At 45.5% G+C, this 27,869-nt stretch overlaps 2 long non-coding RNA genes across 2 annotated transcripts in view; one reads left to right on the top strand and one right to left on the bottom strand.

The window, feature by feature from the left end:
* LOC111092539 overlaps positions 1 to 19,246 on the top strand; it is a 54,956-nt gene extending 35,710 nt beyond the window's left edge. Inside the window, exon 3 of the long non-coding RNA XR_005355655.1 lies at positions 18,127 to 19,246. This is a non-coding gene — a long non-coding RNA (uncharacterized LOC111092539). The remainder of the gene's footprint in view (positions 1 to 18,126) is intronic.
* LOC106557966 lies at positions 176 to 27,869 on the bottom strand. Its single transcript, XR_005355654.1, has 2 exons — positions 27,637 to 27,869; positions 176 to 772 (listed from the first exon to the last, which is right to left on the bottom strand). It is a non-coding gene; the product is annotated as an uncharacterized LOC106557966 (long non-coding RNA).

Here is a 27,869-nt window from a genome sequence, read left to right as displayed (position 1 = left end):
ATCTGACAAGTATAAGAGCTTTCACACAAGTTAATAGAACTTGGAATTATAGAGAAGCTTGAAAATAGCTTTAGACTAAACATTTTCTCCATGACAATTATTTGTTTCCTTGCAATTTTGAAAATGTCCAGAAAGTGTGTATCTGAAAGCCCTGCCCAATCACTTTGCCATCCAGTTATTTATTTATTTATTTATGATTTTTATTTGCTTTTTTTCTGAGGCCTCCTGTACTACTTTGGGTCCTCTGGGAAGTCGATGCCAACCAGAATAAAACATGCAGAAGGGAAGTGTTTATAAAGGGTACAGGAGAGAGGGAGCTGGAGTGAGCAGGGAGAGCCTTCAGACCCCTGTGCAGAGCTGACAGCTGTGCAAGGAAAGGGAAGAGAGGAAAACTGAATAGGGGGAGGTTTCAATGGCAGAGAAACTCTGATAACATCTCAGCCAGGCCAACAGGGAGCCCCCGTGCAAAGACCACCCATGACAGGAGTCCCACGATGGCCCAGCTCTCATCTCCTTGCTGTGCTTGGCCACTGGCTAGAAGCAACCCGTGGAGAGCAAGTTCTCAGAATGAAAGCTGCATTCGATCCAAGGTGAAAAGCTGGAGGCTTCCCAGGGACTCTCTGCGCAGAGCTGCTTCCCTTGGAGGGAGAGCTGCGTGGACTGCTTCCATGGCTGCCATTTCTACAGCTTGTGCCGTAGAGATCCGTCACCCTACTATGTCGGTAAGCAGCATCTCCGTGGTTCACACAGGCTTCTTTTCTAGAGGAGAAACCTAGAAGAGGTTAGTTGGATGAAGTAACAGTTCCATTTCTGCATTTAGTCAGTCTCCCTCATCCACTATTCACCGTAAATTCTCTTTACTTTCAGTGTCACCTGGGCAGGTCTCTATGGCTTAGCCGGTGGTAGACCCCAATCTCTCATTGCTAAGGGGTCTGAACCTCCAGCATAACGAGGCAAAGACTACTAAAAATGTCTAATTGGCTCTACTGCATTTCAGACATATTTCTTTCCATCCCCATTGTATAAGAGTAGATCGCCCTCCTCATAGGAAGCAGTTACCTCTGCCAGAATGATGACTCCCCTCCTTACCTGCTGGTCCTTGGACACCAGAAGTCCAGGGTGCCTGGGTGGAAGCAGTTATTTGGTCCTCTGACAAGAAGGTACTCTCTTCGGTGACTAGAGCCTCTAACCCTGCAAAGCCCAGAACTGTGTAATGGGAGGCACAAAATCCCATGTGGACGGGGGAGGTCACCGAGAGGGATGGTCAGTGGGGCTGCTCTTGTTTCACCCTCTCAGTTTCTCGCTGGTTCAGAACTATTCAGGTTATATTTTGACTGCAAATAGGAAAGTTAACATAGCCCTGGGGTGACATGAAATAAATCCATGAAATTCCATGTAAATGCAGGCTATTTCTAATCTTCTGATTTTGTTTTGACTGCCGTAGAAATAATGAAGACACCAAGTCGATAGCCACATACTGTCTGAGACCTTATCAATCAGCTATAGCAAAGACACCATGTCTGAAGCAACATTGTAATCAGAGCTACTATTTGATTGAGAATATGGTAGTCTATAGTCATCCATCCACCCTCTTCTAAAAAAAAAAATAAAACAACTTTGGATGTGATAATTGTTTTTATTTACTTTAGAGGCTTCCAGTTGACCTTCCCCTGTTATGCTCACTCTTAAATACAGGCCAGGAAGTCAGTACTCCAACTGCCACATACGGGTCTATGGACCCATAAACCTACTGTAAACTAGACTGGCCAGGTCTCCATTCACTAGGGGGTTATGAAAATATTTGGGGTCTGTGGTCGTCAGTGTCAACTAAGATTCCATGTCCAGTACTTCTTAAAATGTCTGGGTATTCATCCTACCACTGTGCATTCACTCAAGTAAATGGCCATAGGTCTTCCCAAAGGAGGACTCAGGGAGTCGTCATAGTATACACTTGCTGTCATGTTGCCAGGCCCTTCTCCTGGAGATCTGGTCACCTCTTCAGTCATTGGATTTCAAATCAGAAAACTGGCTCAGGGCTACTAAACACATGATATTGACCTCTTATTGAGACGACTGCCTTCAGTCTCCTCCTCTGTTCTTTTCTTTCTCTGATTGTATTAAGCAGCACTCTTGGCTTCTCATCTGTTTGGTCATATTCCTCCCAACCATCTTCACCAGTCCCCGTGTCACATGCCCTCGACTGCCTCTCTGACACTGCAACCTCCCAGCTTTGGTCAAATTCTGCTACTTGGCCTCTATCACTTCCAGACTCCACTTTCCATTGGCGTCAGTAAGCCCAGCTTGGCCCTGCCGCTACTGAACTTCCCAGCCTACTCCTGATGGCCCTGGTGAATGCCATGCCCTCCGGACTCTCTGAGACAATACAGTCCTCAGGTGGGTCTTCTGATCTCACATAAAATATTGATTCTAGCATTCTTTCCCCCCTTGAGTTTTAAAACCCCTTCCTTTACCATCTGCTAGGGCATAAATAAAATTCTTGGGTGCATGCACCCAGATGCCCCATCCAAGATTTCATGGTTCAAGGTTTTCCCAGCTAGCATAACAGCCCTGTCTTTAAATATCTCTGGAGGTCTAACAAACTTGTAGACCCTAAGTCTTCTAGATCCCGAGTCTTCTCTTCAACTATGATCATTATTCCACTGCAGAGATGAGAGACTGCAAGTGTTCAGAAAGGCTGTCTGGCTCTTACACTTAGTTCTGAATTGTTTGTTAATGGCCCCCAGTTTCTAATTAGCCCTCCTCAGTGTGTCTATACAGTTTAGTAATAACTGGCCTTGGAGTTAGTATTTCCCTCATGTTTTGCCTGAGTCACTTCATTGGCAAAGACATTCTCCTCCATGGGGACATTTTTCCAGGTCACCACTCATGAAATCTTCCGCAGTGGAGGCATACCGTCTTATTCCAGGAACTATCTATGCCCCACATTTCAAATGCGCTAGCATTCTTTTTGCTAGCTATGAGGTGAGCGAGCAGTCTCCAAAACCTCACTTTATGTACCAACTGTATAAGTTTGAGTGCTCCAAGAGTGGACACCAAGATGGAATTAGACATGTTAGAGATTCACCAGGAGAATGTTTGTGAAGGAGTAGAAATAGGTGGAACTTGTCTTCAGAATGATATTTGAAAGGAGAGAGTTAAGAAAGGAGAGTAGGAAGGAGAACCCCAGACTGCAGAGCATATCTGTGTTCTAAGCCGATGAGGATCCCCAGAGCAAAGATTTCCCACTATGGGAGTCTTATGTCTAACTGGAATGTCATGGCTCTAGTGTCCCTGCTATCATCAGTCCTGGCTGGTGTCAAACCAGAGGAAGCATGGCTTCAATGTGAACTCTGTGGAGGTCCAAATTTGTAGCATCTGAAAGATACCTGCTATTTATCTTCCTTGTAGCAGGTTCTGTTGAAAGGATATCTCAGCAGCGTACCTCCATGGTTGACACATCTCCCCACAGATGTGGGAGGCCAGCTTTATGGACGTAAGGCCAATGGCCACCCTTCAGTGGGACAGAAACTTGAATAACTCTATTAGTTCTCTTTGGGTTATGTGGAAGAGTTCAAGCCATGGATGAAGCCTTCCTTGGGTCATTTTTTGGGGAATACTATACTTTACTATAATGTCTCCTGATTTCTTTGGCCCTGTCAAAATTCTAGCCCCTACAGGCCAAACTTCTGTACGTAGAATAAGATCTTCCTGTCTGCTATGCAATGAGCTGTGGCTATCTGCAGGAATGCTAGGGCCAAACCAGGTGGCCTTGGAAGCTCAACAACGTATTTTTCCCCTGAGTTCAAGGGAAAATTCAAACCCAGAAAAAGGTTGGTATATAGTGATCAAATCTGACCAAACTATTTCTCTCTAAACACCTGAGTGTAGATTTCGCTTAATTTTTAGGCTGAACACATGATATAGCCTCTCTGATAGTCCATCTTTAAAGACTTGAGGTCTAATTTGTTTGATTAAAGAAGCAAACAAATGAAGGCTTAGAAATTGAAAGCAAGTAAATCAAGTAAATTCTCCCTGAGACGAGGCTGATGAAAGAGGCTGCCTGGGCAGTCAGGTCTAAACATTGCCGTGTAGAGTGATGGGTTTTTCGGGAAGCCCATTTCAAGGGAGTTATAAATAAAACTCTCTAAAGACTGGAGCAAAAGAAAAAAACACAATCCTTAGTGAGGAGGCAGGCAAACGAGGAACGTAACACACACAGCCCCGCAGTGCATTTTCAGGAGGTTTGTGGGCTTCAGAGAGCAGGCTGGACTCTCCTTCCAGCTCGAGGGAAGACAGCGGGAAAGTTGTTGGAGGCCTGTGAGCCTTCAGCTCCTTACGTATAAGATGAAGGAAAGCACCTGTTGCTTAGTATGTGGTTAAGCGAATTAAGAAACACAACACAGGACGGCATGGTAAGCACGAACTCTGGGGTCAGAAGTCCCACCTCCAGCCCCAGGTCAACGTTGATGAAGTTGCTGAACCTGAGTCCCAGCAGCCTCTCTTCAAAACGGAGGCCCTGATACCATAGGACAGGCTGTACTCTATGCTATCTGACTTCTTTTGTTCCACTTTCTATTTTTGAGATTCACCATTTTCTTGCAGGTTTCAGTGATTTCCTCCTTTTTTTAAAAATTTAATTTAATTTTATTATTATTATTATTATTATTATTATTATTATTATTATTATTATTTTTAGTGATTTCCTCCTATTAATGAGCAGACGACACTCAGGAATGTACCGTAACGTGTTTGTCTCTTCTTCCATTGGTAGATGTTGGAGTTGTTTCCAGATTTTGATAATCATGACTCAAGCAGCTATGAATATTCTTATAGAGGCATTTTTGTAGACATATGTTTTCATTTCTCTGGGTAAATACCTAGGAATGGATTTCTGGGTCATAGGATAGATGTATGTTTAACTTGTTAAGAAAAGAGCCAGACATTTTTCTGAAAGGATTATGTCAGCAACACACATTCTCACTAATATTTGGTGTTAATCTTTTCAATTTTAGCCACCCTAGGGAGTGAAATAGAATCTCACTGTGTTTTTTTTAATTTATTTTTTATTGGTGTTCAATTTGCCAACATATAGAATAACACCCAGTGCTCATCCTATCATCTCACTGTGGTTTTATTTATTTATTTATTTATTCATTTATTTATTTATTTATTTATTTATTTTCTCACTGTGGTTTTAACGTGCATTTCTCTATGGCTAGTAATGTTAAGGATATTTTCATGCGCCTACAGATCATTTGCACATCTTCTTTTGTCAAGTGTCCAACTCCTTATTCAATTTTTATACTGGGTTGTGCTTTTTTTAAAAAATTATTGATACTAAGGAGTTCTTTAAATACTCTGATTACAAATCATTTGTCAGAAAATAAGCTCAGATTGGAAGAAAGCTGGGCAGTTTTTGCTGTTGGAGAAGTCCGATTTACAAATTCTTTTCTTGTGCTTTTCTTAGTGCTGTCTCCAGCCTTAAAAAAAAATTCTTTACCTACCCTAAGCTCACAAGGAACTATATTCTTCTTTCTTTCTTTAAGAGGCTTAGGAAACCTTTACCTTTAGGTATATGATTCATCTCAAGATAAGTTTCGTTAGTATATGGCATAAGGCAGTATTTGGGGTTCATTTTTTGCTATCTGGTTATTCCAGCATTGCTTGTAGAAAAGGCTTTTCCTTCCCTGTTGATTTGCTCTGCTGTCTTTATAGAAAACCAGCTGACTCTATATCTGGAATCTTACTTCTGTGCAGTTGATCTATTTGTCTATCCTTATGTCACTACCAACTGTCTTAATTACTACAGCTTTAAATTTATTCTTGAAAGTAGGGAATGTAAGTTCTCCAACTTTGTTAATCTTTTTCAAAGTTGTTTCCACTATTCTAGTTCCTTCTTATTTTTATCTAAACTTCCATATCAGCTTGACAATTTCTACCAGAAAAAAAAAAAAAAAAAAAAACAGCAAACCACTGCTGGGGTTTTAATTGGGATTACTATGAATCTTGTTTTCTTCCCACTGCATTTTTAAAATATTTATTTATTTATTCCAGTATAATTAATTACAGTGCTATATGAGTTTCAGGTATACAATATGCTGATTCAACTATCAAATACATTACACAGCGCTCATTGGGATAAGTACCCTCATAATCCCCTTCACCTATTTCACCCATCCTCCCACTTACCACCAGTTTGTTCTCTATATTTAAGTCTTTTTTCTTTTGTCTCTTTTTCCTTGTTCATTTGTTTTGTTTCTTAAATCCCACATGAGTGAAATCTTATGGTATCTATCTGCCTCTAACTGACTTATTTCACTTAGCATTATACTCTCTAGATCCATCCATGTTATTGCAAATGGCAAGATTTCCTTTTCTTTCTATGATTAATATTCCATTATATATTATATACTGCATTATATGTATTCTCTATATATTATATACATTCCATTATATATGTGTATGTATAAATAAATATATAACATAAATAATGCATCATATATTCTAGTCTATATATATTATTTACGTTCCATATATATTAGTGTCTGTGTCTATGGATGGATAGATGATAGATAGATAGATAGATAGATAGATAGATAGATAGATAGATAGATGATAGATTGATAAGCACTTGGGTTGTTTCCATATCTTGGCTCTTGTAAATAAGGCTGTAGTAAATATAGGGGTACATATATCTTTTCTTTTTTTTTTCATATATCTTTTTAAATTGGTGTTTTCATATTCTTTGGCCAAATATCCAGTAGTGGAATTACTGGATCATATGGTAATTCTATTTTTAATTTTTGGAGGGATGTCCATACTGTTTCCCACCGTGGCTGCACCAGTGTGCATTCCCCCCAACAATGCACGAGGGTTCCTTTTTCTCCACATCCTCACCAATACTTGTTATTTCTTGTGTTTTTTATTTTAGCCATTCTATTCTGACAAGTGTGAGGTGGGACCTTATTGAAGTTTTGATCTGCATTTCCCTGATGATGAGTGATGTGGAGCATCTTTTCATGCGTCTGTTGGCACCTGCACGTCATCTTTGGAGAAATATCTGTTCATGTTTTCTGCCTATTTTTAATTGGATTGTTTGAGGTTTTTGCTGCTGAGTCATATAAGTTCTTTATATAGTTTGAATATTAACCCCTTGAGGGATATGTCATTTGCAAATACCTTCTCATTCTTGGTGCTTTTTCATCGGTGGTTTCCTTCACTGTGCAGAAGCTTTTTATTTTGGTGCTGTCCCAGTGGTTCCATTTTGCCTTTGTTTCCCTTGCCTCAGGGAACATTATCTAGAAAAATATTTCTACGGCTAATGTCACAGAGATTACTGCCTATGTTTTTTTCTAGATGTTTTATGGTTTCAGATTTCACATTTAGGTCTCTAATTCATTTTGAGTTTATTTTTAGGTGTAAGAAAGTGTCCAGTTTCATTCTTTAGAATGTTGCTGTCCAGTTTTCCCAGCACCATTTGTGGAAGAGACTTTTCCCCTTTGCGTGTTCTTGCCTTCTTTGTCATAAATTAATTGACCGTAGAAGTGTGGGTTTATATCTGGACTCTGTTCCATTAATCCGTATGTATTTGTGCTGTTACCATACTGTTTTTGCTTGCTACAACTTTATAGTATAGCTTGAAATCTGGGATTTTTATACCTACACTTTTGTTCTTTTTCAGGATTGCTTTGGCTAGTCATGGTCTTTTGGGGTTCCATATAAATTTTAGGAACTCTAGTTCTGTTTTTTTTAAAAAATGCTGTTGGTATTTTGGTAGGGATTCTATTAAATCTATAGATTGTTTGGGGGGAATTAAATTGAATATTTAGCAAAACTGGGAAAAAAATCATCTCTTAACAGTATTGGGTCTTATCCACCATGAATAGGGTGTATCTCTCCATTTATTTTTGTCTTCTTCATTTGTTTCACAATGTAGTTTCTAGCTTTCAGTATAGGAGTGTTACATATCTTTTCAAAAATTTAATTGTATTTAAATTCAGTTAATTAACATATAGTATATTATTAGTTTCAGAGGTAGAGTTCAGTGTTGTATATAACACCCAGTGCTCATTCTATCAAATGCCCTCCTTAATCACCCAGGTACCCCATCCCTCCACCCACTTCCCCTCCAGCAACCCTCAGGTTGTTCCCTATAGTTAAGAGTCTCTTATCGTTTGTCTCCCTTTATGATTTCATCTTATTTTATTTTTCCCTCCCTTCCCCTATGATCCTCTGTTTTGTTTCTTGAATTCCACATGAGTGAGATCATATGATAATCCTTTCTCTAATTGACTTATTCACTTAGCCTAATACCTTCTAATTCCATCCACATATTGGAAATGGTAAGATTTCACTTTTTGGTGGCTGAATAATATTCCGTGGTGTATATATACTACATCATCTTTATTCATCTGTCAATGGACATTTGGGCTCTTTTCATAGTTTGGCTGTTGTGGACAATGCTGCTAGAAACGTTGGGGTGCAGGTGCCCCTTCGGATCACTGTGTTTGTATCTTTTGGATAAATATCTAGTAGTGCAATTGCTGGGTCACATCACTCAGCATCAAGGAAATACAAAACAAAACCACAATGAGATACCACCTCACACCAGTCAGAATGGATAAAATGAACAAGCCAAGAAGCAACAAATGTTGGTGAGGATGCAGAGAAAGGGGAACCCTCCTGCACTGCTGGTGGGAATGCAAGCTGGTGCAGCCACTCTGGAAATTCCTCAAAAAGTTAAAAATAGAGCTACCCTATGACACATCTTCTGATAAACTTATTCCTCAGTATTTTATGCTTTGTAATTCTGTTGTAACTGTAAACTTTTATATTTCATTTACCAGTTTTTATTCCTAATATATAGAAATACAATTGACTTTTAGATACTGACTTTGTATCCTGTGTCCTTGCTAAAATCACTTATTAGTTTTAATAGTTTTTGGTACATTCCTTTGGAACCACATTATTTGTGTATATAACTACATCTTCTGTGAAAATGGATAGTTTTACTTCTCCTTTCCAATCCTTTTTTTAAAGATTTTATTTATTTATTCATGAGGCACACAGAGAGAGAAAAAGAGGCAGAGACACAGGCAGAGGGAGAAGCAGGCTCCATGCAGGGAGCCCGATGTGGGACTCGATCCCGGGTCTCCAGGATCACACCCTGGGCAGAAGGCGGCGTTAACCGCTGAGCCACACAGGCTGCCCTCCAATCCTTTAAAAATTTTTTTAAAAATCTTTCCTTTTGTCGTGGCTAAGATCTCCAGTACAGGACTGAATACAAGTCATAAGAACAGATACTCTTGCTTTGTTACTGATGGCTGGGGGTGGGAGGTGGGGTAAATGCATTCAGTATTTTACTTACGTTATATGACATAAGCTATAGTTATTTTATAGATGGCTTTTATTGGGGTGAGGAAGTTTTCTTGTATGCCTGGTTTGTTGAGTTTCTACTTTTGTCATGAATGGATGTTGGAATTTGGTCAAATGCTTTTTCTGCATCTCTTGAGCTAATCATAATTTTTCTCCTGTTTCTGTTAATGTGCTTTTATTGATTTCCTAATATTAAGCCAATCCTGCCTTCCTGGAACAATCCCCCACTTGGTCTTAATGTATTATCCTCTTTGTATGTTGTTTGATTCAATTTGCTAATATTGTTAAGTATTTTTGCATCAAGGCTTAGGCGGATATTGGTCTGTAATTAATTTTTTTCAATGTCCTTGTCAGCTTTTGATATCAGGGTTATGCTGACCTCATGAAATTGGTTAGGAAATATTCCCCTTTTCCTCTCTATTCTGAAAGTTTGCATAGGATTGATATCATGTCCTACTCAGAAACGTTGGACAGAGATCCCTGGTGCAATCATGTAGTTTAGAGTTTTCTTTGTGTGAAAGTTTTAATCATAAATTGAATTTCTTCAACAGATATGTGGCTATTCAGATTTTGTATTTCTTGTGCTAGTTTTGCTGAGTTATATCTTTCAATAAATGTGTCTAGTTTAACTTAACTACCAAATTTATTGCCATTAAAATTTGTTCATAATATTTTCTTATTAGCCCTTTAATGTCTATAGGATAGTGATGTCCTCTTTGATTACTGATATTGCTAATTTGTATTTTTTCTTTCTTTTTCACTATCCATCTTGCTCTGGATTCATTAATTTCATTAATTTTTTTTTCAGGGAAACAACTTTTGGTTTTGTTGATTTTGCCAGCAGTTTACAGGCTTATTGTTTTACTGATTTCCACTCTTTATGTTTTGTATATTCTATTTATTTTGGTTTAATTTGCTCTTCTTTTCCTAGCTTTTTAGGTAAGAATTTAGATTATTGACTTTATACCTTTCTTGTTGTCTAACTTTAATGCTATAAATTTCTAAGGGTTTCTAGGGCTGCATCCCACATATTTCGACACATTGTGCTCTAATTTCCATTCCCACCAATAGTGCAAGAGGGTTCCTTTTTCTCTGCATCCTTGCCAACACCTGTTGTTTCTTGTGTTGTTGATCTTGGCCATTCTGACATGTGTGAGATGATCATTCATTGTAGTTTTGATTTGCATTTCCCTAATAATGGGTAATGTTGAATGTCTTTTCATGTGTCTGTTGGCCATCTGTATGTCTTCTTTGGAGAAATGTCTGTTCATGTCTCCTGCTTATTTTTAATCAGATTATTTGGTTTTAGATTCTTAAGTTTTATATATTTATTGCTTCCTTTCTTGTTCATTCCTATTTATATATCTGTTGCTTCCTGGTTTGTTCATTTTATCCATTCTGACTGGTGTGAGGTGGTATATATATATTTGTATATTTTTTATATTTTTAAATATAATTTATATATTTATATATTTTGGATATTCATCCTTTATGAGAGATGTCATTTGCAAATATCTTCTCTCACTCTGTTGGTTGCCTTTTAGTTTTGTTGATTGTTTCCTTTACTGTGCAGAAGTCTTTTATTTTCATGTAGTCCCAGGAGTTTTTGCTTTTGTTTTTCTTGCCACAAGAGATATAGCTAGAAAAATGTTGAGGTATTTGATGTCAGAGACATTATGGCTTATGTTCTCTTCTAGGATTTCTATGGTTTCAAGTCTCACCTTTAGGTCTTTAATCCATATTAAGTTTATTTTTGTGTCTGGTGTAAGAAAGGGGTCCAGTTTCATTCTTCTGCAGGTAGCTGTCCAGTTTTCCCAACACCATTTATTGAAATGACTTTTTCCCATTGGATACTCTTTCCTATTTTGTCAAAGATTAATTGAAAATAAATGTGGGTTTATTTCTGTTTATTTTTTCTTTTCCATTCATCTATGTGTCTATTTTTTTGCCAATACCATGCTGTTTTGATTGCTACATAACTTGTAAATAACTTAAAGTCTGGAATTGTGATACTTCCCATTTTGTTTTTGTTTTTCAAGGTTGCTTTGGCTATAAGGGGTCTTTTGGGGTTCCATAGAAATTTTAGGATTGTTCTTTCTACTTCTGTGAAAAATACTGTTGGTATTTTGATACAGATTGCATTAAATATGTAGATTGCTTTGGGTAGTATGGACATTTCAATAATATTTGTTCTTCCAATCCATGGCATGTACTGACTTTCCCTTTCTTTGTATCATCTTCAATTTCTTTCATCGGTATTTTATAGTTTTCAGAATACAGGTCTTTCACCTCCAGTTTATTCCCAGATATTTTATTGTTCGGGATGCAATAAAATTGGAATTTCTTTCTTTTTTTTTTTAATTTATGATAGTCACAGAGAGAGAGAGAGAGAGAGGCAGAGACATAGGAAGAGGAAGAGGAAGAGGAAGAAGCAGGCTCCACGCACCGGGAGCCCGATGTGGGATTCGATCCCGGGTCTCCAGGATCGTGCCCTGGGCCAAAGGCAGGCACTAAACCACTGCCACCCAGGGATCCCTGGAATTTCTTTCTTAATTTCACTTTCTGCTGCTTCATTATTAGTGTATAGTAATGCAGTAGATTTCTGTACATTGATTTTGTGTCCTACAGCTCTACTGAATTCATTTATCAGTTCTAGTGTTTTCTGTTGGTGTCTTTAGGTTTTCTATATACAGTATCATGTCATCTGCAAATAGTGAAATTGTACTTCTTCCTTACCAGTTTCAATGCTTTTATTCCTTTTTTTGGTCTCAGGCTAGGATTTCCAATACTATGTTGAATAAAAGTGAATATCGTTGTCATGTTCCTGACTTTAGAAGCAAAGCTCTCAGTTTTTCCCTATTGAGTATGTTGTTAGCTGTGGGTTTCTCATAGAAGACCTTTATTATGTTGAGGTATATTCCCTCTAAAGCCACTTTGTTGAGTGGTTTTATCATGAATGGATGTTGTACCTTGTCAAATGCTTTTTCTGCATCTGTTGAAATGATCACATGACTTTTATCCTTTCTCTTATTGATGTGGTATATCACATTGATTTGTGAATTTTGAACCACTCTTGTATCCTGGGAATAAATCCCACTTGATCATTTTTTTTTAATTTTTATTTATTTATGATAGTCACAGAGAGAGAGAGAGAGAGAGGCAGAGACACAGGCAGAGGGAGAAGCAGGCTCCATGCACCGGGAGCCTGACGTGGGATTCGATCCCGGGTCTCCAGGATCGCACCCTGGGCCAAAGGCAGGCGCTAAACCACTGCGCCACCCAGGGATCCCTGATCATTTTTTTTTAATGATTTTTTAAATGTATTGTTAAACTCAGTTTGTTAGTATTTTGAGGAGGATTTTTACATCTATGTTCACCACAAATATCGACCTGCAGTTCTCTTTTGTGTGTGTGGTAGCTTTTGGAAGTTTCCTTTTCTCATCTCTTTTCTTTTTTTTTTTTTTTTTTTTTGAATAGTTGAGAAAAATCGGTATTAACTCTTCCTTAAATATTTGGTAGAATTAATCTGTGAAGCTGTCTGGTTCTGGTATGTTGATTGGGAGTTTTTGACTACTGATTTCAATTTCATTGCTGCAATAAGTTTGTTCAGATTTTCTTTTCCTGTTTCGGTTTTGGTAAATTATATGTTTCTAGATCTTCATTTTTTTCTAGGTTGTCCAATTTGTTGGCATATTATTTTTCATAATATTCCCCTCCAATCTTTTGTGTTTCTGTAGTATGGGTTGTTATTTCTCATTTTTCATTTCTGATTTTATTTGGGACTTTTGTTTTTTTTATCCTGGCTGGAAGTTTATCAATTTCATTGATCTTTTAAAAGAACCTGCTCCTGGGGATCCCTGAGTGACTCAGCATTTTGGTGCCTGCCTTTGGCCCAGGGCGCAATCCTGGAGTCCTGGGATCGAGTCCTGCGTCGGGCTCCCGGCATGGAGCCTGCTTCTCTCTCCTCCTGTGTCTCTGCCTCTCTCTCTCTCTCTCTCTCTCTCTCTGTGTCTATCATAAATAAATCTTTTTTTAAAAAAAAAGAACCTGCTCCTGGTTTCACTGGTCCATTTTATTTTATTTTTTTTTAGTTTCTATAATTTATTTCTGCTCTAATCTTTACTATTTCCTTCCTTCTGATGGTTTTGGATTTTTTTGTTCTTTATATTTAAAATGTGTCTCTCATAAATAACATACAAGTGGATCTTTCCTTTTTATTCCCTCTAACAGTTTTTGCCTTTTTATTGGAGTATTTAGTCCATTTACACTGAATTTTATGGTTGGGTTTAATTTTAGCATCTTGCTACTTATTATATAAGTAAGTATCTTATATCTTTCTTGGTTCCTTTGTTTTTCTTTCATTTGCCTCCTCTTGGATTGATTGAGAATTTTTTTATATTTCATTTTACCTCACCTATTGGCTTTTCAGCTGTATGTCTTTGTTTTATATTGTTAGTGGTTGCTCTAGGAAACACAACGCCCATCCTTAACCCATTTTATCTTGATTAACGTTATATCACTTCACATGTAATGAAAGACATTTTAACAGAGCTAGTTTGGGTTCTCTGAAAAGCAGACACCAATGGGATTATTATACAATATTATGGGGAACACCTGTGAAGCATAAAGAGGGAGCAAGCAGGAGGAGGCAGCGACATCCTTTGGGCTGTGGAGGAAGAATGGGGAGGAAGAAGTTGGAGGTAGACTCTCAAATGGCAACACAGTCCTAAGGAAGTCTTGGTTAAGCTGAAGAGGAGTCCCTAAGCAAGGGTTGTCCCCTGGCTGTGTCTGGCATTAAGCCAAAATGGACTGCCTTGGGGGTCCCTGGATGGCTCAGCAGTTTAGTGCCGCCTTCGGCTCAGGGTGTGAACCTAGAGACCCAGGATGGAGTCCCACGTCGGGCTCCCTGTGTGGAGCCTGCTTCTCCCTCTGCCTGTGTCTCTGCCTCTCTTTCTTTCTGTGTGTCTCTCGTGAATAAATAAATAAAATCTTTAAAAAACAAAAAACCCAAAATGGACCGCCTTTAGTGCTCCTCATGATGCTGAGTCATTGGCTGGTAGCAGCCAGGGAAGGTACAACCTTGGCATAAAAACCACAGTAGACGGAAGGGGCAGTCGCTAGAAGCTGTCATTCAACTAAAGACCCCAGTACCCAGTAGGTCTCCCTAAAGTCAATTGGAGCAGTTCACCTCCACACTGCCATAGATCCCACTTGTGCTGTAACAGAGCCTCTTCTCCCTATTCAGGAAGCAACTCCTTCATGGTTCCTCGGGCCTCTCTCTTTCTGTAGGAACTTAGTAGAGAGAAATTAGTGGGATGGCCTGTTTTCCTTCCAGGGCCCTAAGCAAGCAGCCAGGCCATTGTACACTGTCTAGGAATCTGCAGTATTAGATTCTTACCTTGTGCTACTTCTCTTTCCACTCAAAGTGAATGACCAGGTGTGCCACTTGCCGCCCTGCCTACTGGGAAGGTTTTCACTTTTCTCCATCTTTCAAGTTCACCCTCAAATGTGGACATAATGCAGCACTCTCCGTGTTCAGCTCGCTGCCATATACTGAGTCCACTCAACTGTGCACCAAGTTCAGGCTTTTTCCTCCTCCCTCAGCTAATCATATGCAATCCTCCCTACAGCCGTAGGTGTGGCCTGGGAGATGGGTGCTGCTGCAACTACAGCGAGTGATGTGGAAGCGTGGGCCACCTGCTTGTGGAGTTAACTTGTGCTCTCCTAGGCTTAGGCTTGAGCCTGTAACATTTCCATTTTATAAAAGACTGATGTTGGGCTTGTCCAACGTTATGACTTGACAGATCTGATGGGCCCCAGATCAGCAGGGATAATTCCAGGTGCAGGATCATTTGATGCTCCAATAACCAAGCAACCACCCCAATCTATACCAGGTCCCCGTAGCATGACAAGAGCTATTTTTCAAAAGGCATGTATTTCTCTACTGCAGATGTCATGACCTTGCTCCAGAACCCCAGAGGCCTGCATTGCCATTCTCCCACAGAGGCTTGTTATAAATTTCACACTGCATCTTTTCCCACCACCAATGCTTCTAACACCAAGGGCCTGTTAGACTGCATGACCTATATGGCAAGACTGCTTGCACTGTGGCCTGAACTTGGTGCAGAGCTCTTTCATATTTGGGCCCCCCCACCCCACAAAGCTGATGGCCTTCTGTTTCACCATATATATGGGCCAGAGCAATATTCCTAGATGGGGAATGTGTTGTCTCTAGATCCCAAAGTGGCCTACCAGGCACTGTGCTTCCTTCTTTGTGGTAGGGAATGTGAGATGCCATCATTTTACTTCCGTAGAGGTAGCGTAGCCCATCCCTGACCACTAGACCCTAAAAACTTTACTAAAGGGATAGTTTCCTGAATTGTCATAGAGGTTTTCTCCCACTATCTGGAGCCCGTGGGTCTTAAACAGACTTCAGTGTACTACTTCCTTCTGCTCATTTTCCCCAATCAGCATGACGTAATAGATCAATATGATGTTCTACAGGATGTCTAGACAGTCCAGATCTCTTTGGAATATATTATGTTGGAGGGTGAGAAAGCTAACATAGCCCTGCAAATGAATATTCATTGTCCATTCCATATAAATGTGAATTCTAATCTCATTTTCTGAACTGAATAGAAAAGAACACATTCACAAAAGCAACTGACCTTATGCCACGTGTCTGAAGCCATTACTAATCCCCCCAACAAGGGTCCCCAGCTATAACACATCAGGTGTAACAAGCAGTTACAGAACAACACAAGATAAATGAGACTAAGAAAACAAATAACAAAAAGATACGTCTAAATACAAACATACCAATTAGTACATTCATGTGAATTTACTAAACACTCCAATCAAACACACAGATTGCCAGATTGGATAAAAAAGGAAGATCCAAATATATATTGTCCAGTTCTTCAGGGTGATAGAAGTATTCTAGAATTTAACCGTGGTTGGAAAACATGTACATTTTCCCAGAAGTGATCAAACCAAATACTTAAGAAGGCTGAATGCTACTGTGGATAATTTATACACAGTAGCATGAGTCTGCAATCTCCATCATGATGGATCTAGCCCAAGGGGAAGGAAAAGGAAGATAGCAGACAATATAACTGATAAAAGTAGATGAAAAAATCCTAAGCAAACTATTAACAATTCAGAAATGTGTAAAGAAAGATAAAACATCCTGACCAAGTTGAGTGTGTCCCAGGAATGGAAGACTGGCTGAACCTTAAAAAGTTGGGTCATGCAATTCATCACATTAACACATTTTAAGAGTAAATATATACGACCATCACAGGAGGTAAAGGAAGAAGAGCATTTGATAAAACATAACACCCTCTAAGCTTTAACAAAAAATAAAACTCTTATTAAATTTGGAATAACAAGAAATTTCCTTTTTTTTTAACAAGAAATTTCCTACACATAAGTTACAATAAACAACACACTTAATGGTAGGATGCTTAAAATCAGGAAGCATACAAGGAGGTCTACTTCTACTACTTCTCATCACTGGACTAGAGATCCTATCCATTCAGACTGAAAAGGGAAAGAAGTATAAATATTTGAAAAATATATGTTATTGTTACTATTGTAGGGACTATGACTGTTCAAGAAGAAATACCAAGAATCTGTAGATAATTATTAAAATAGGAAGATTAGTAGATTTTTTAAAAAATCAATATTCCCAAATCAATGGCATTTCTACATATCAGTCAAAAGATTCAATTTATTTAAGATGTTATTTGCAATAACAAAGAAACCTAAAACAGAAAAAATTTTGAAACATTTATTTACTCATGAGAGACAGAGAGAGGCAGAGACACAGGCAGAGGGAGCAGCAGGCTCCATGCAGGGAGCCCAACGTGGTACTCGATCCCAGGACCCCAGGATCACGCCCTGGGGCGAAGGCAGACGCTCAATCACTGAGCCCCCCAGGTGTCCCCAAAAAAGTAGTTTTAAAAATGGATATATATCTGCTGTTTCTGGACAAAATTATAATTATGAAAGTTTACTGAAAGAGAAGACCTAAATAGAGGAAGCCTTGTTCCATGCCGTTAGATAAGGAGACTCAGTTTCATGAAGATGTCCATTCTCTTAAAAATGTACCTCTAAAATCAGGGCAAATCCAGTCAGACAAACAGTGTGCCCAGAGTGCCTCAAAACAGACTCGTGTACACGTGGAAACTGGATTTTGAGCAACAGACGTTGCACATCAGCAGGGAAACGGTGAGCTTTGTGCAAAGGGGAAAATCTATGGCAAACGAAATCTGAGCCTTACCTCGTACCACACCCAGAAGTCCGTGAACATGACCTAAGGCTCCAACGTGAGTGGCAAAAACGAAAGGAATTTTACACAACGTTGTAGAGGAACATCTGTGCCCTTAGCCCGGAGAGTAAATCCCCTAAACACCCGGGGCAGACCGCAGAGGGAGTAGCCCCAGGGGAGGTCAAGGGCCTGCACCTCTCGCCATGCCTGCGCACATCTGCACGCACCTGCGTACACCTACAAGCACCTACACACACCTGCACACACCTGCACACACCTGCACGCACCTGCGCGCATCATCAAGCATTCCGAGCATCCCGAGCATCCCACGGCCGGAGGATGAGCTGGGGCAGAGGAAGGGCCGGCAAAGTCCAGGGGGCTGGCTCCATCCTGCACCGATGCCTACCAAGCTGTCCCCTGCTCCCGAGGGTCCAGAGCTCTGCGTGGAGGTAGCAAAAATAAATCCTTCTGTTGCTCAGGTGCCTCCAGATTCCCTGGGCTCGGAATCCGCAGCGTGAGCGTCACCTGTGCTGCCTGGACGACATCCAGAGCCAGCGGGGACCCTGCGGCCCTTCATCGCTGCGGCGGGGACGGCGGCCCACGGGCGCCACGGCCCCACCTCCTCCTCCTGAGGGGTCCGCAGGATTAGCAAAGCATTCGGGCGCCCTGGAGGCAGAGGCGAGGGCAGGGCCCCGCAGCTGGAAGGGGCGCGAGGACTGCACACGCGGTAGGTGTCGTTGGCGCGGCTGCCGGGCTGCTCAGCAGCCTCGCGTGCAGGCACCTAGACCCTGCGGGCTGGCACCTCGGCTCTGCCCCGTGCGTCCCTTCGGCCCCCTGTCCGTCTACACTGCACGCCCGTCAGTGCCTTTCTCAGCCTATTCCATCGGTCCATCTGCACGCCGGTTACAGATTGATTGATTGATATATTTTATTCACAAAATCTCCTCCCTGTGTCGTTCTCTTTAAGCACCCAGGCTACAGGATATCAAACAAATAGTGCTTGCCGGGAATCTGAGGGCTTGATGGAGAAGGAAGGAAGACACGCGCGTGCGCACACACACACACACACACACACACACACACACACTGGTTAAGAATCTGGGTTTTGGCCTAAGATCACTCAGGTTCAAATCCCATCTGTGGCATTTCCTAGTGGTGTGGCCTTGAAAAGTCACTTAATTTTTCAAAGTTTCAACATTCTCGTCTATAAGATGGAGATATACCCATCAATCAAACATTTAGGGAGAGCACACTTTGTGGCCAGCACAGGCTGGGCACGAGGGATCTAGCTCGAGACCACAGACAAAATCCCTCCCAAGCAGACCTGGTATTCAGATCTCAACAAACGGATCTTAAACGCAAAATAAGGGATGCACAGTGTGGCAGGTAATGATGACTATGCTATGACGGAAAACAACAGGGTGAGCCCAGGAATGCAGGAGGTCTCTCTACTAGCGAGGGCCGCGAACACTTGTCTGAGGCGCAGGTGTGGGGCTGCAGACGGATCACGGACGGGCCTGCCTGGAGGAAGAGCATGAGGCTCAGGAGGAAGGCCCTGAGGGGGAGAGCAAGGCCCTGAGGGAGGAGCAAGGCCCTGGGAGGGAGCAAGGCGGGGTGGGGGGGGGGTGTCAAGGCCCTGGGAGGGGGGCAAGGCCCTGGGAGGGGAGCAAGACCCTGGGGAGGGGAGCAAGGCCCTGGGGGGGGGAGCAAGGTCCTGGGTGGGGGAGGAAGGCCCTGGGGGGGAAGAGCAAGGGCCTGGGGGTAGAGCAAGGCCCTGGGGGTGTGCAAGGCCCTGGGGGGTAAGGAGCAAGGGCCTGGGGGGAGAGCAAGGCCCTGGGAGGGAGAGCAAGGCCTTGTGGAGGAGCAAGGGCCTGGGTGGGAGCAAGGCCCTGGGGGAGCGAGGCCCTGGGAGGGGCACCCCCAGGCCAGCCCTGACAGCGGGTGGACCAGGCGGGGCTGAGCTCTGTGGGCCCTGTGGGCCCGGGGACAGGACAGACGGAGGGACGGAGGGAAGAGGAGCCAGGGCCTCGCTGGCCGTGTGGACCGAGGTAAGAGCGAGGTTGAGTGGAGGCCCTCTTGGCCTCCCTCCCGTAGGTTTGGGGTTTGGGCCAAGCAAAGTCCCGAATGCCAGGGATAGGGCGTAAGGGCTCCGGGCGCGCCCCCCCCCTTTGCAGCCCAGGGACAAGGAGGGCACAGCAGAGTGGTCAAAGCTTGCGCCCTCGGGACCCATCAACCTGGCAAGAGGCAGGACATGAGAATCCAGGTATAGACCCTCCCCAGATAAACACGGGGTCGACTCCTGTGAAAGCACAGACCTCTGATTTTTTTTTCCCCCCTCAAAGATTTTTTTATTTGAGATAGAGAGCAAGAGAGAGAGAGAGGGAGAGAGAAAGGGAGAGAGAGAGGTGGAGGGAGAGGGAGAGGGAGAGGGAGAAGCAGACTCTCTTGAGCAGGGAGCCCAACACAAGACTCGATCCCAGGACCCAGAGATCATGACCTGAGCCAGGGGCCCTCCCTGAAGTCACTGTAACACCCATGAGCGCCGACCACGGAGCTTCCCTACTCCCTGACCAGTGTCCCCGAGGCCCCGCTCAGTGCCGTGCACATAGTAGGCACCCCATGTTTGCAGAAGGCTTCTACGAACTGATTTCCTGAGAGTAGCCACCCACCCACGTGGAAGCGTTTTCAGCTTCTTGGTGCTGACCCTATTAGTTTCTCCAACTCTCAGACGCAAACAAAATGATTGCTTAGGTGTCCACGGAGCCAGTTCATTAAACGTTTAACTAGGTCCCCGAGATTCCTGGCAACTGATGACAAAGAATCTCTGAAAAGCGCTGGAGCAGTGATAAGGAAATATCAGTCACCACCTGGAAGAGGGTGGCAGGGTCCCCGTGAAAGACATCCTAGTTGTGCCCTATGGTCCCTAGCAATGGTGCCCCCACCTCATTTGCTTTGTTCAAAGCCAAGATTCAAAGAAAAGGACAGTGGAGGCCCCCAGAGGTCGCTCGGGCCAACGCTCACACAGGGCCGCGCTTATATCCGGAGACCTCACAATGTGAAGGTTAAAGCAAAAAAAAAAACCCCAAAATTTATCCGATATCTTTCCCAGCCCCTCCCCCCTCAGCTAAGGACAATTACTCTCACCCTAGACGCAGAGCTGGGGATTCGTGGACATGTGGCCACGGGGCACGTGATGTCACCGCCTCACCCCACAGACACACTATTCATCTTCCCGTCAATGAGAAGCAGGGGTGGGCAGTGGGGGGGTGGGGGGGTGTCCAAGAAGGGGAGGCAGCCTGAGGGGCTGCGGGGTTGATGGTGATCCCAAGTCTCAGATACTCACAGAAGTGGGAGGAAAGTTCTTCCCAAGCTGGGGGGCCGGGCAGGTGGGGGGAGGTCTGGAAGCTCATGAAGGAGGAGGAGACCCCCCCCAGCAAAGCCAACCTCAAACCGAGTTGCTAGGAAACGGGAACTGGCTCTATCTGGTGGGGTCCTGGGGGTCAAGGCTACGGGACCGGAGGAGGGCTGGCGCGGAGAGAACGCATTCATGACGTCAGGGGGATAAAAGGAAACGCTTGGGTTGTCAAGGTGCCAAGTTCACTTTTAAAAAGCAATATGGAAAAAATAAAATAAATAAAATAAAATAAAATAATAAAAGCAATACGGAAAAATGAAGTGGGGGCATTTGGAAAGGGGTGAGAAATGTGAGCAACAGAAATGGATGAAGGGTCACGTTGAGCTAGTCGATGAAAGGTGCCAACAAGTGTCCTCACTGCCCCCCTCACCTCCGAGCTAGAGGTCCTGACAGTACTGCCATGAACACGCCTGCCATAAGCTTTAGGGCCTGGTAGATCTCTGACACTGGTGTTCAGGAAAAGGAAAAAAACAAAAACAAAAAACAAAAAACAAAAACACGCTATAAGTAGCTGAGGGAAGCAGAACTCTAGAGCAAAAGATCAGCCTCAACCTGAAATGTTTCCTACAACACTCCCTGCATTTTCTAATCTGTGAAATAGCTGCTCATCCTGCCTGAAATCCTACTGGATAAAGATGCATATGCATCACTGTATCCCTTCTTTTCAAAAGACAAAGAACTCCCAGGATGTTAGGAGAGGGGTTTGCTAGTCATTCACACATTAGTATAAATTAGCCCACCCACTTTTCTTTCTAACATCTAGCTGAGATTATTTGCACTAAGGGAGGAGGTCTTAATTAAAAATGAAAGTTAGTGGGGGCGGGCACTTGGGTGGCTCAGTGGGTTAAGGCTCCAACTCTTGATCTTGGCTCACGTCATGATCTCAGGGTCGTTAGCATCCTCTGTCCCCCTCTCTCTCCGCCCTTCACTGCTCACTCGCTCGCTCTCAAAAAGAAAAAAAGAATGGAAGTCAGTAAGGGACTCTCCATGTGCTCACGTTTTGTTCTGACTTTATGTTCCTGCAACTTCTAAAAAGGATCCGAGGCAGCAAATATCTTTAATTTTGAGCATGGATTTTAGGGAGTAGGATGCACGTTCTGCTCTCCCCTCCCCTCCCGTACCTGGAAAGTATGGTTGGCACACGGTAGGGAAGAGATTGGGAAGGTTAAATGGAAGTGATCCCTGACGACACGCAGATGAAGTCGTCTCCTGCTGGTTAGATCCCCACACGTCGGGTCACAACAGAGTGAGCGAGGCTGCGTCAGCTGTGGAGGGTCGGCAGGGCTCCCGGGCCCACGCGTTGGCTCTGGGCTGGCTGGAGACACCCCTACTGCCAGGGCCAGAGCGCGTCCTGCCAAGGCCGGGGGGGCTGCGGGGGGGTGGCTCGGAACAGGAGAGGGAAGGAGCAAGGCCTGAGCCTAACGGTGCATGCGGCGCCTACAGGAGAGAGCAGTGTGGCCTCGGGTGCTTTCGTGCAGTCCTTGCACAGCTCGTGCCCTGATTTACATGAGGCCCACCACGGAGCCAGCTGTCTTTTTTAAAAAAAAAAAGATTTTATTTATTGATTTGAGAGAGAGCACGAGCAGAGAGTACCAGCAGGGGCAGTGGGAGAGGGAGAAGCAAGCAGACTCTCCGCGGAGCACGGAGCCCAGCGCGGCCCCTCCCGGGACCCGGGGGTCACAGTCTGAGCTGTCGGCAGCTACTCGCCGACGCAGCCGCCTGGGCGTCCCGTGGGGTTCTCTGACCCCCTCTGACTGCCTCTGCAGATTTCTTTCCACGGAGGAAATGCGCTGGTAGCGACATGCTCATCCTGGGGGGTTAGCAGCCACCAGTGCTGGTGGGTGACCTGGCGTCTGGTTGCTACGTCAAGCTCTTCTGAGTGTGTTTAACCTGGGTCAGCCCTAGACGTCAACTGGTTCTTGCTCTGAGAGCACAAGAAGCTGTGTGCACGGGACCCGATTACCGCAGACTGCCCTGGCCCAGGACTGCACTAACAAAGACACGGGGGACAGTCCCCCCTTCTTTTCCTTTCCCTCGCACCCTCCTCCTGGATCACACAGATCATCTTTCTGTTCCTAAACCCCCTCCCTCGGATCTCAATTCAGCTTCATTACAGATAAAAAGGCTGCAGTGGGATATGCCCTCCACCACCATCGTTTCTGTGTTTCGATGTTAAAATAAAAAATTATAATAAAAACATTGTTCATTCCAGGAGCTGATTCTCAACTGAATTTTGGACGGTGACCCAATGATAACGTGGGGACACTTTGTTCCTGTACATCGGTCTCCTTGTAGCCAGGGTAGCTGGCTGGGAAACACACTCCGAAAATCTCTCCGGGTGGTTTGAGAAGGGAGGAGAAGCTTCTAGAAGAAGGGGGTGGGTAGTGGAGGGGCAAGGAACGGAGAGCCAAGCACTATTCTGCACGTAGAATTTCTCCCCGGCAGGAAAGAACTGTCCGACCAGGCCCGGCCGAAGGCTTCCTGAGACAACAAGGCTGATGGTAGCAGAGGATCTTGCAACAGCCTGTGTGCATGAAGGTCACACTGTGGTCGCTGAGAAGCTGGCGGGGGAGGGGGGGTCCATGAACACCACGGTCCCCAGCCGCCTGGATACCTGTGAGGCCGCCGCACCAGGCACCGTGCCCCCACCTGCCCTGGCCCCGGGGCTTGGGATGGACATGACGGGGTCACAGTGACGCCCGCACAACGGAGGGACCAAGGGGGCTTGCCTGCGAGCACCTGCATGGGCAGGGCCACGTCCTCACCAGCCTCGCCTGGCTCAGCTGCGTGCCCTCGGGTAGGCCCGGGGCAGGGCCGCAGCGACCCCAGCAGCCGTGGGCACACACGCATGTCCGGGTCCTACACTTGCTTCTGCCTTCCCTGCCCGACAAGCTTGTGGCTCCTTTCCTGGCCGGCCCCGTCGCCCACCGCACGTCTACAAAGCAAGTTTCCATGAGATTCCCGCACTCGGCACGCGTGTGTGGGCTGCCCGCTGTGCTCCAGGCCACGACGGGCGACACAGAGGCACAGGTGCAAAGTTGTAGAAGAGGGATGAGTGTGCCTGGCGGGGGGACGCAGGGTGACCCCCAGCAGGTCCGCCGCGACTGCCCCATCCCTTCTAGGAGAGGACAGCAGCGCCTCCCAGCAGGGAGGACAGAGCAGGGCAGGTGCCACCCTCAGGGGAGGTGGGTGCAGCGAGGTGGCCCCGGGAGAAGGCCACGTGCGACACGCTCGTCGTGGGAGACGGGGAGACCGGCCCGTGGCCCCAGTGGCCGGGGGTCAGAGCTGCCCCGGGGGCGCCGCGGCAGGGCTCCCGCGCTGGGGTTCCCGGGCCTCAGTGCAGTGACCGCTGTCCTTGGCTCACCCCCTGGGCCAGCCGTCCCTGCCGGCCACTGGAGAGAAGGCATCGGGGCCCAAACCAGCCCCTGGAGCAATGGAGGCACCCTGAGGCCGCAGGTCCCTGCCCCCGGCTGACCCCAAGTCGGTGATGGCCTGACCCCCGCTGCCCAGGGCCCCTGTCCCACTTTCACCCTGTGTAACCAGGAGGCACTTTTGGACTTTGGGGCCCGCCGAGCCCAGCCGCTGTATTCCCGGGGGCAGGGGGCAGCCTCCCTACATTAGTGCCCTTCTTGCTTCACTCCCGCTCCTCTCTCTGCCTTTGGGTTTGTCAAGGGGCAAGTGGCCAAACCTGGTCTGTTGGGGACACACACACCCCCAGCCAGATGCCCCAGCACCCCGGCCACCCAGCCCTGGGGGGACAGCGCCGCCCTGGGCGTCAGCGAGATGCGGAGCTGCAGGTTTTAGAGCCCAGGGAAGGGAGTGTGAGCCCCCCTCTACAGGCCCCCCACCCCAAGCTCCTTCTCCTGGAGCCACGCTGATACAGCAGGAAATCCAGTGGTGGGTCCGGCCCGCGCACTCCTGGGCCCCAGGCCTCCCCGGACCCCCACACGGACCGGCAGACGAAGCTGGCGGGCGTGGGGGACCTGTCCAAGGGGAGGCAGGAAGGCAAGGAGAGCTGTCGGTGGGGCTTTTTTTGAAGAAAACCAGGGTTCCTGCTGGAAGAGGGCAAGACAGGGCTGAGGTTTTGCAAGAAAACGCGCGCACAGATCTAAGGAGCCATCACACAACACGGCAGGGAGACTTCCTAAGGTACCTGAGGGAGGGGAAACTGAGTCCTAAGAATGAAAAGGCCCGGGCGCCTGGGTGGCCCAGCGTCTGCCTTGGGCGGGGGCACGAGCCCGTAAGCCCTCCTCTGGGCTCCCTGCTCGGCGGGGAGTCAACTTCTCCCTCTCCCGCTGCCCGTCTCCCCACCCTCCCTCTCTCTTGCTCTCACTCTCTCTCAATTTAAAAAAAAAAATCTTAAAAAAAGAAAAAAAGAATGAAAGGGCCTGCAGACACACTGAGGGGTCAGCCAGTTTGGCGGCTGCGGGGGCCGAGGGCCTGTCCCCCGCCAGGTGCATCCAGGGCTCCCGCGGGTCGGGACGCAGGGGAGACGCCCGGGTTCAGAAATGCAGGCCGAACATGAAGCAGAGACGGGGACAGGCGGCTGGAAGTGACGGGACGGGTCACTGTCATGCGGGGCGAGGTGGACGGGACGAGGCGGCGGACACCTCCCCCCCGACCCAGGTGAACAGTAGGAGCAGCCACACTAACCCACCTGGGGACGCTCTTCTAAACGAACTCACTCGAAGAAGGCTGGCCCTGGGGGTCTGGAGGGCACAGGAGGGGGTGCAACGAGCACGTGAGAAGGCAGTGGGAGGGAGCCCCGCCGTCCCAAACCTCCTGGCCCCCAGCCCGTCCCTGGGGACACCTGGCAGTCCCACGGCACTGCCCAGCCCCGCTGGGGAGGACCCAGGGCCGGACTGGATTGGGCCTCACAGACGTGCCTGACACCCAAGACTAGGAACGGCGGCCCCTCCTCTCTCGCCTTCCAGAGACCCCAAAACCCTATTAGGATCGATAGACCCGCACTGAGGAGGGCGCGTGGTGAGAGGAGCACTGGGTGTTCTACTGTATGTTGGCAAATTGAATTTAAATAAAATATTAAATAAATAGAATCAATCAACCCAAATGAAGCTGGCCAGAATGTCAAGAAGTGAGATACGGATGACGGTAGAGTTACAAAATGAAGATAAATGCTGTGGATGGGCCCAATTAAGGTATGTATGTAGGGGTGTGTGTGTGTGTGTGTGTGTGTGTGTGCGCGTAGTTTTAAAGATTTTATTTATTTGATAGAGAACAAGCAGGGGAGGCGGCAGAGGGAGAGGGAGCAGGGACCGGGACCCCGGGATCATGACCTGAGCCGAAGGCAGACGGAGCCACCCAGGTCCCCCCTCAATTAAGGTTTTAATCATCTCTCTCAAATTCCTAGTTTCTAACTTAATTCAAAGGACACCAGTCAAGTAAGCTTCTTGGCATAGAGATTCCTAGAGTAGAAACATCTATGGCCGCATACAGTGGTCAAAGAGAAACCCAATCAAACTCCCATTTCCTGCTCCCCACTCCCCCACTGCCCCACATCCACCCCATATCCTAGGTTTAGGCTCTCTTACAGCCTGGGCTCTGTAGATTGGGGAAAATTTCACGTAAAAATAGATGATAGATAGATAGATAGATAGATAGATAGATAGATAGATAGATTGATAGATAGATCGGATTAGGTTCTTCTAGAACCTATCCTAAACATCTGATCTTTGCTGGGACCCCATGATCCTTTATCCTGGGGAGGCAGAGCAAGGATGGGGATGCTCACGATACACCCACCACAACTAATCTGCACAGGGACTCTTAGGCCTCTGATTCTCTCCTTACGGTTAAAGGTGAGGAAGAGACCCAGGTTCGTCAGGGAGCCCTCAGCCCTTGTCAAAATTCTCCTCATAGCTGACCACAAGCACTCTCCCTCTTTTTTTTTTTCGTGCAGTTTGGTATCAGGGGATTTTCTCCGCCCCCTTCCCATAACACCTGTGTCTGGCTCAGGAAATGTGTGGGCATGTCACAAGAGCTGCGTGACTTTAATTAACACACTCGATAGAGCACATGGGCCTCCCCAGACCATCTGGAGCTCCGAGGCACCAGGTGACGACCCACAGGGAAGTGCTAGGGTGCACACGAAGGGTGAGGCCCCCCTAACCTCATTGTTACCTCTAGCACCAAGATTTTCAGGAATGGTAGGGGGTTGATTATATATTCAAAACTGGCCTGCTCCTCGGAGACCTCTCTTCCATCTCACACACCCTTAAAGTAGGAGCTACGATCTGCAGCCTGAAGATATTGCTAAGAGCAGCATGCTTGGGACCAGGACTTCAAGAAACTGATTATTTCAAATGAATGAGATGGTTCGAGATCTTCTCAGGGAGAGGCGCATCGTCAGAAAATATTCCGGGCCAAGAACAGAATCCCCCAGCAGAAGATGAGCCATGTCAAAAACACCCACCAACGAAGAGCGATAAAGTATGAATAATTTAGAACTCCTTGATATTATCCTGCCTACGCATCACGTACGTCTTTAATAATTAATTCAGCTCGGTCTTTAAAGAAATTCTCCCTACGTCACAAATCATTCTTTCCCTGTTACCTTTCAACAACTGGAGATCATTTCCTGTTCGGGACTCGTCCTTCCCAAGCGAGGTGCATTTATTTGTGCAGGAGACATTTTCCCACTGTCGTTGGTTTCCATGGATGTGTCCTGCACATGCTCAGTGAGCAACATGGCTCTGATCAAAATTCTCCTTAGGGTGCTCACCATTGTCAGCAACTGTTTTAGTGCTTTCTGTGTGTTGCCATAATTCCCACAGCAATTCTATTGCC

This window comes from Canis lupus, chromosome 2 (genome assembly GCF_011100685.1).
Source record: "Canis lupus familiaris isolate Mischka breed German Shepherd chromosome 2, alternate assembly UU_Cfam_GSD_1.0, whole genome shotgun sequence".
Lineage (NCBI taxonomy): Eukaryota > Metazoa > Chordata > Mammalia > Carnivora > Canidae > Canis > Canis lupus.
The sequence above is the reverse complement of the archived record's forward strand: the minus strand, read 5'-3'. Positions and strand labels throughout refer to the sequence as shown.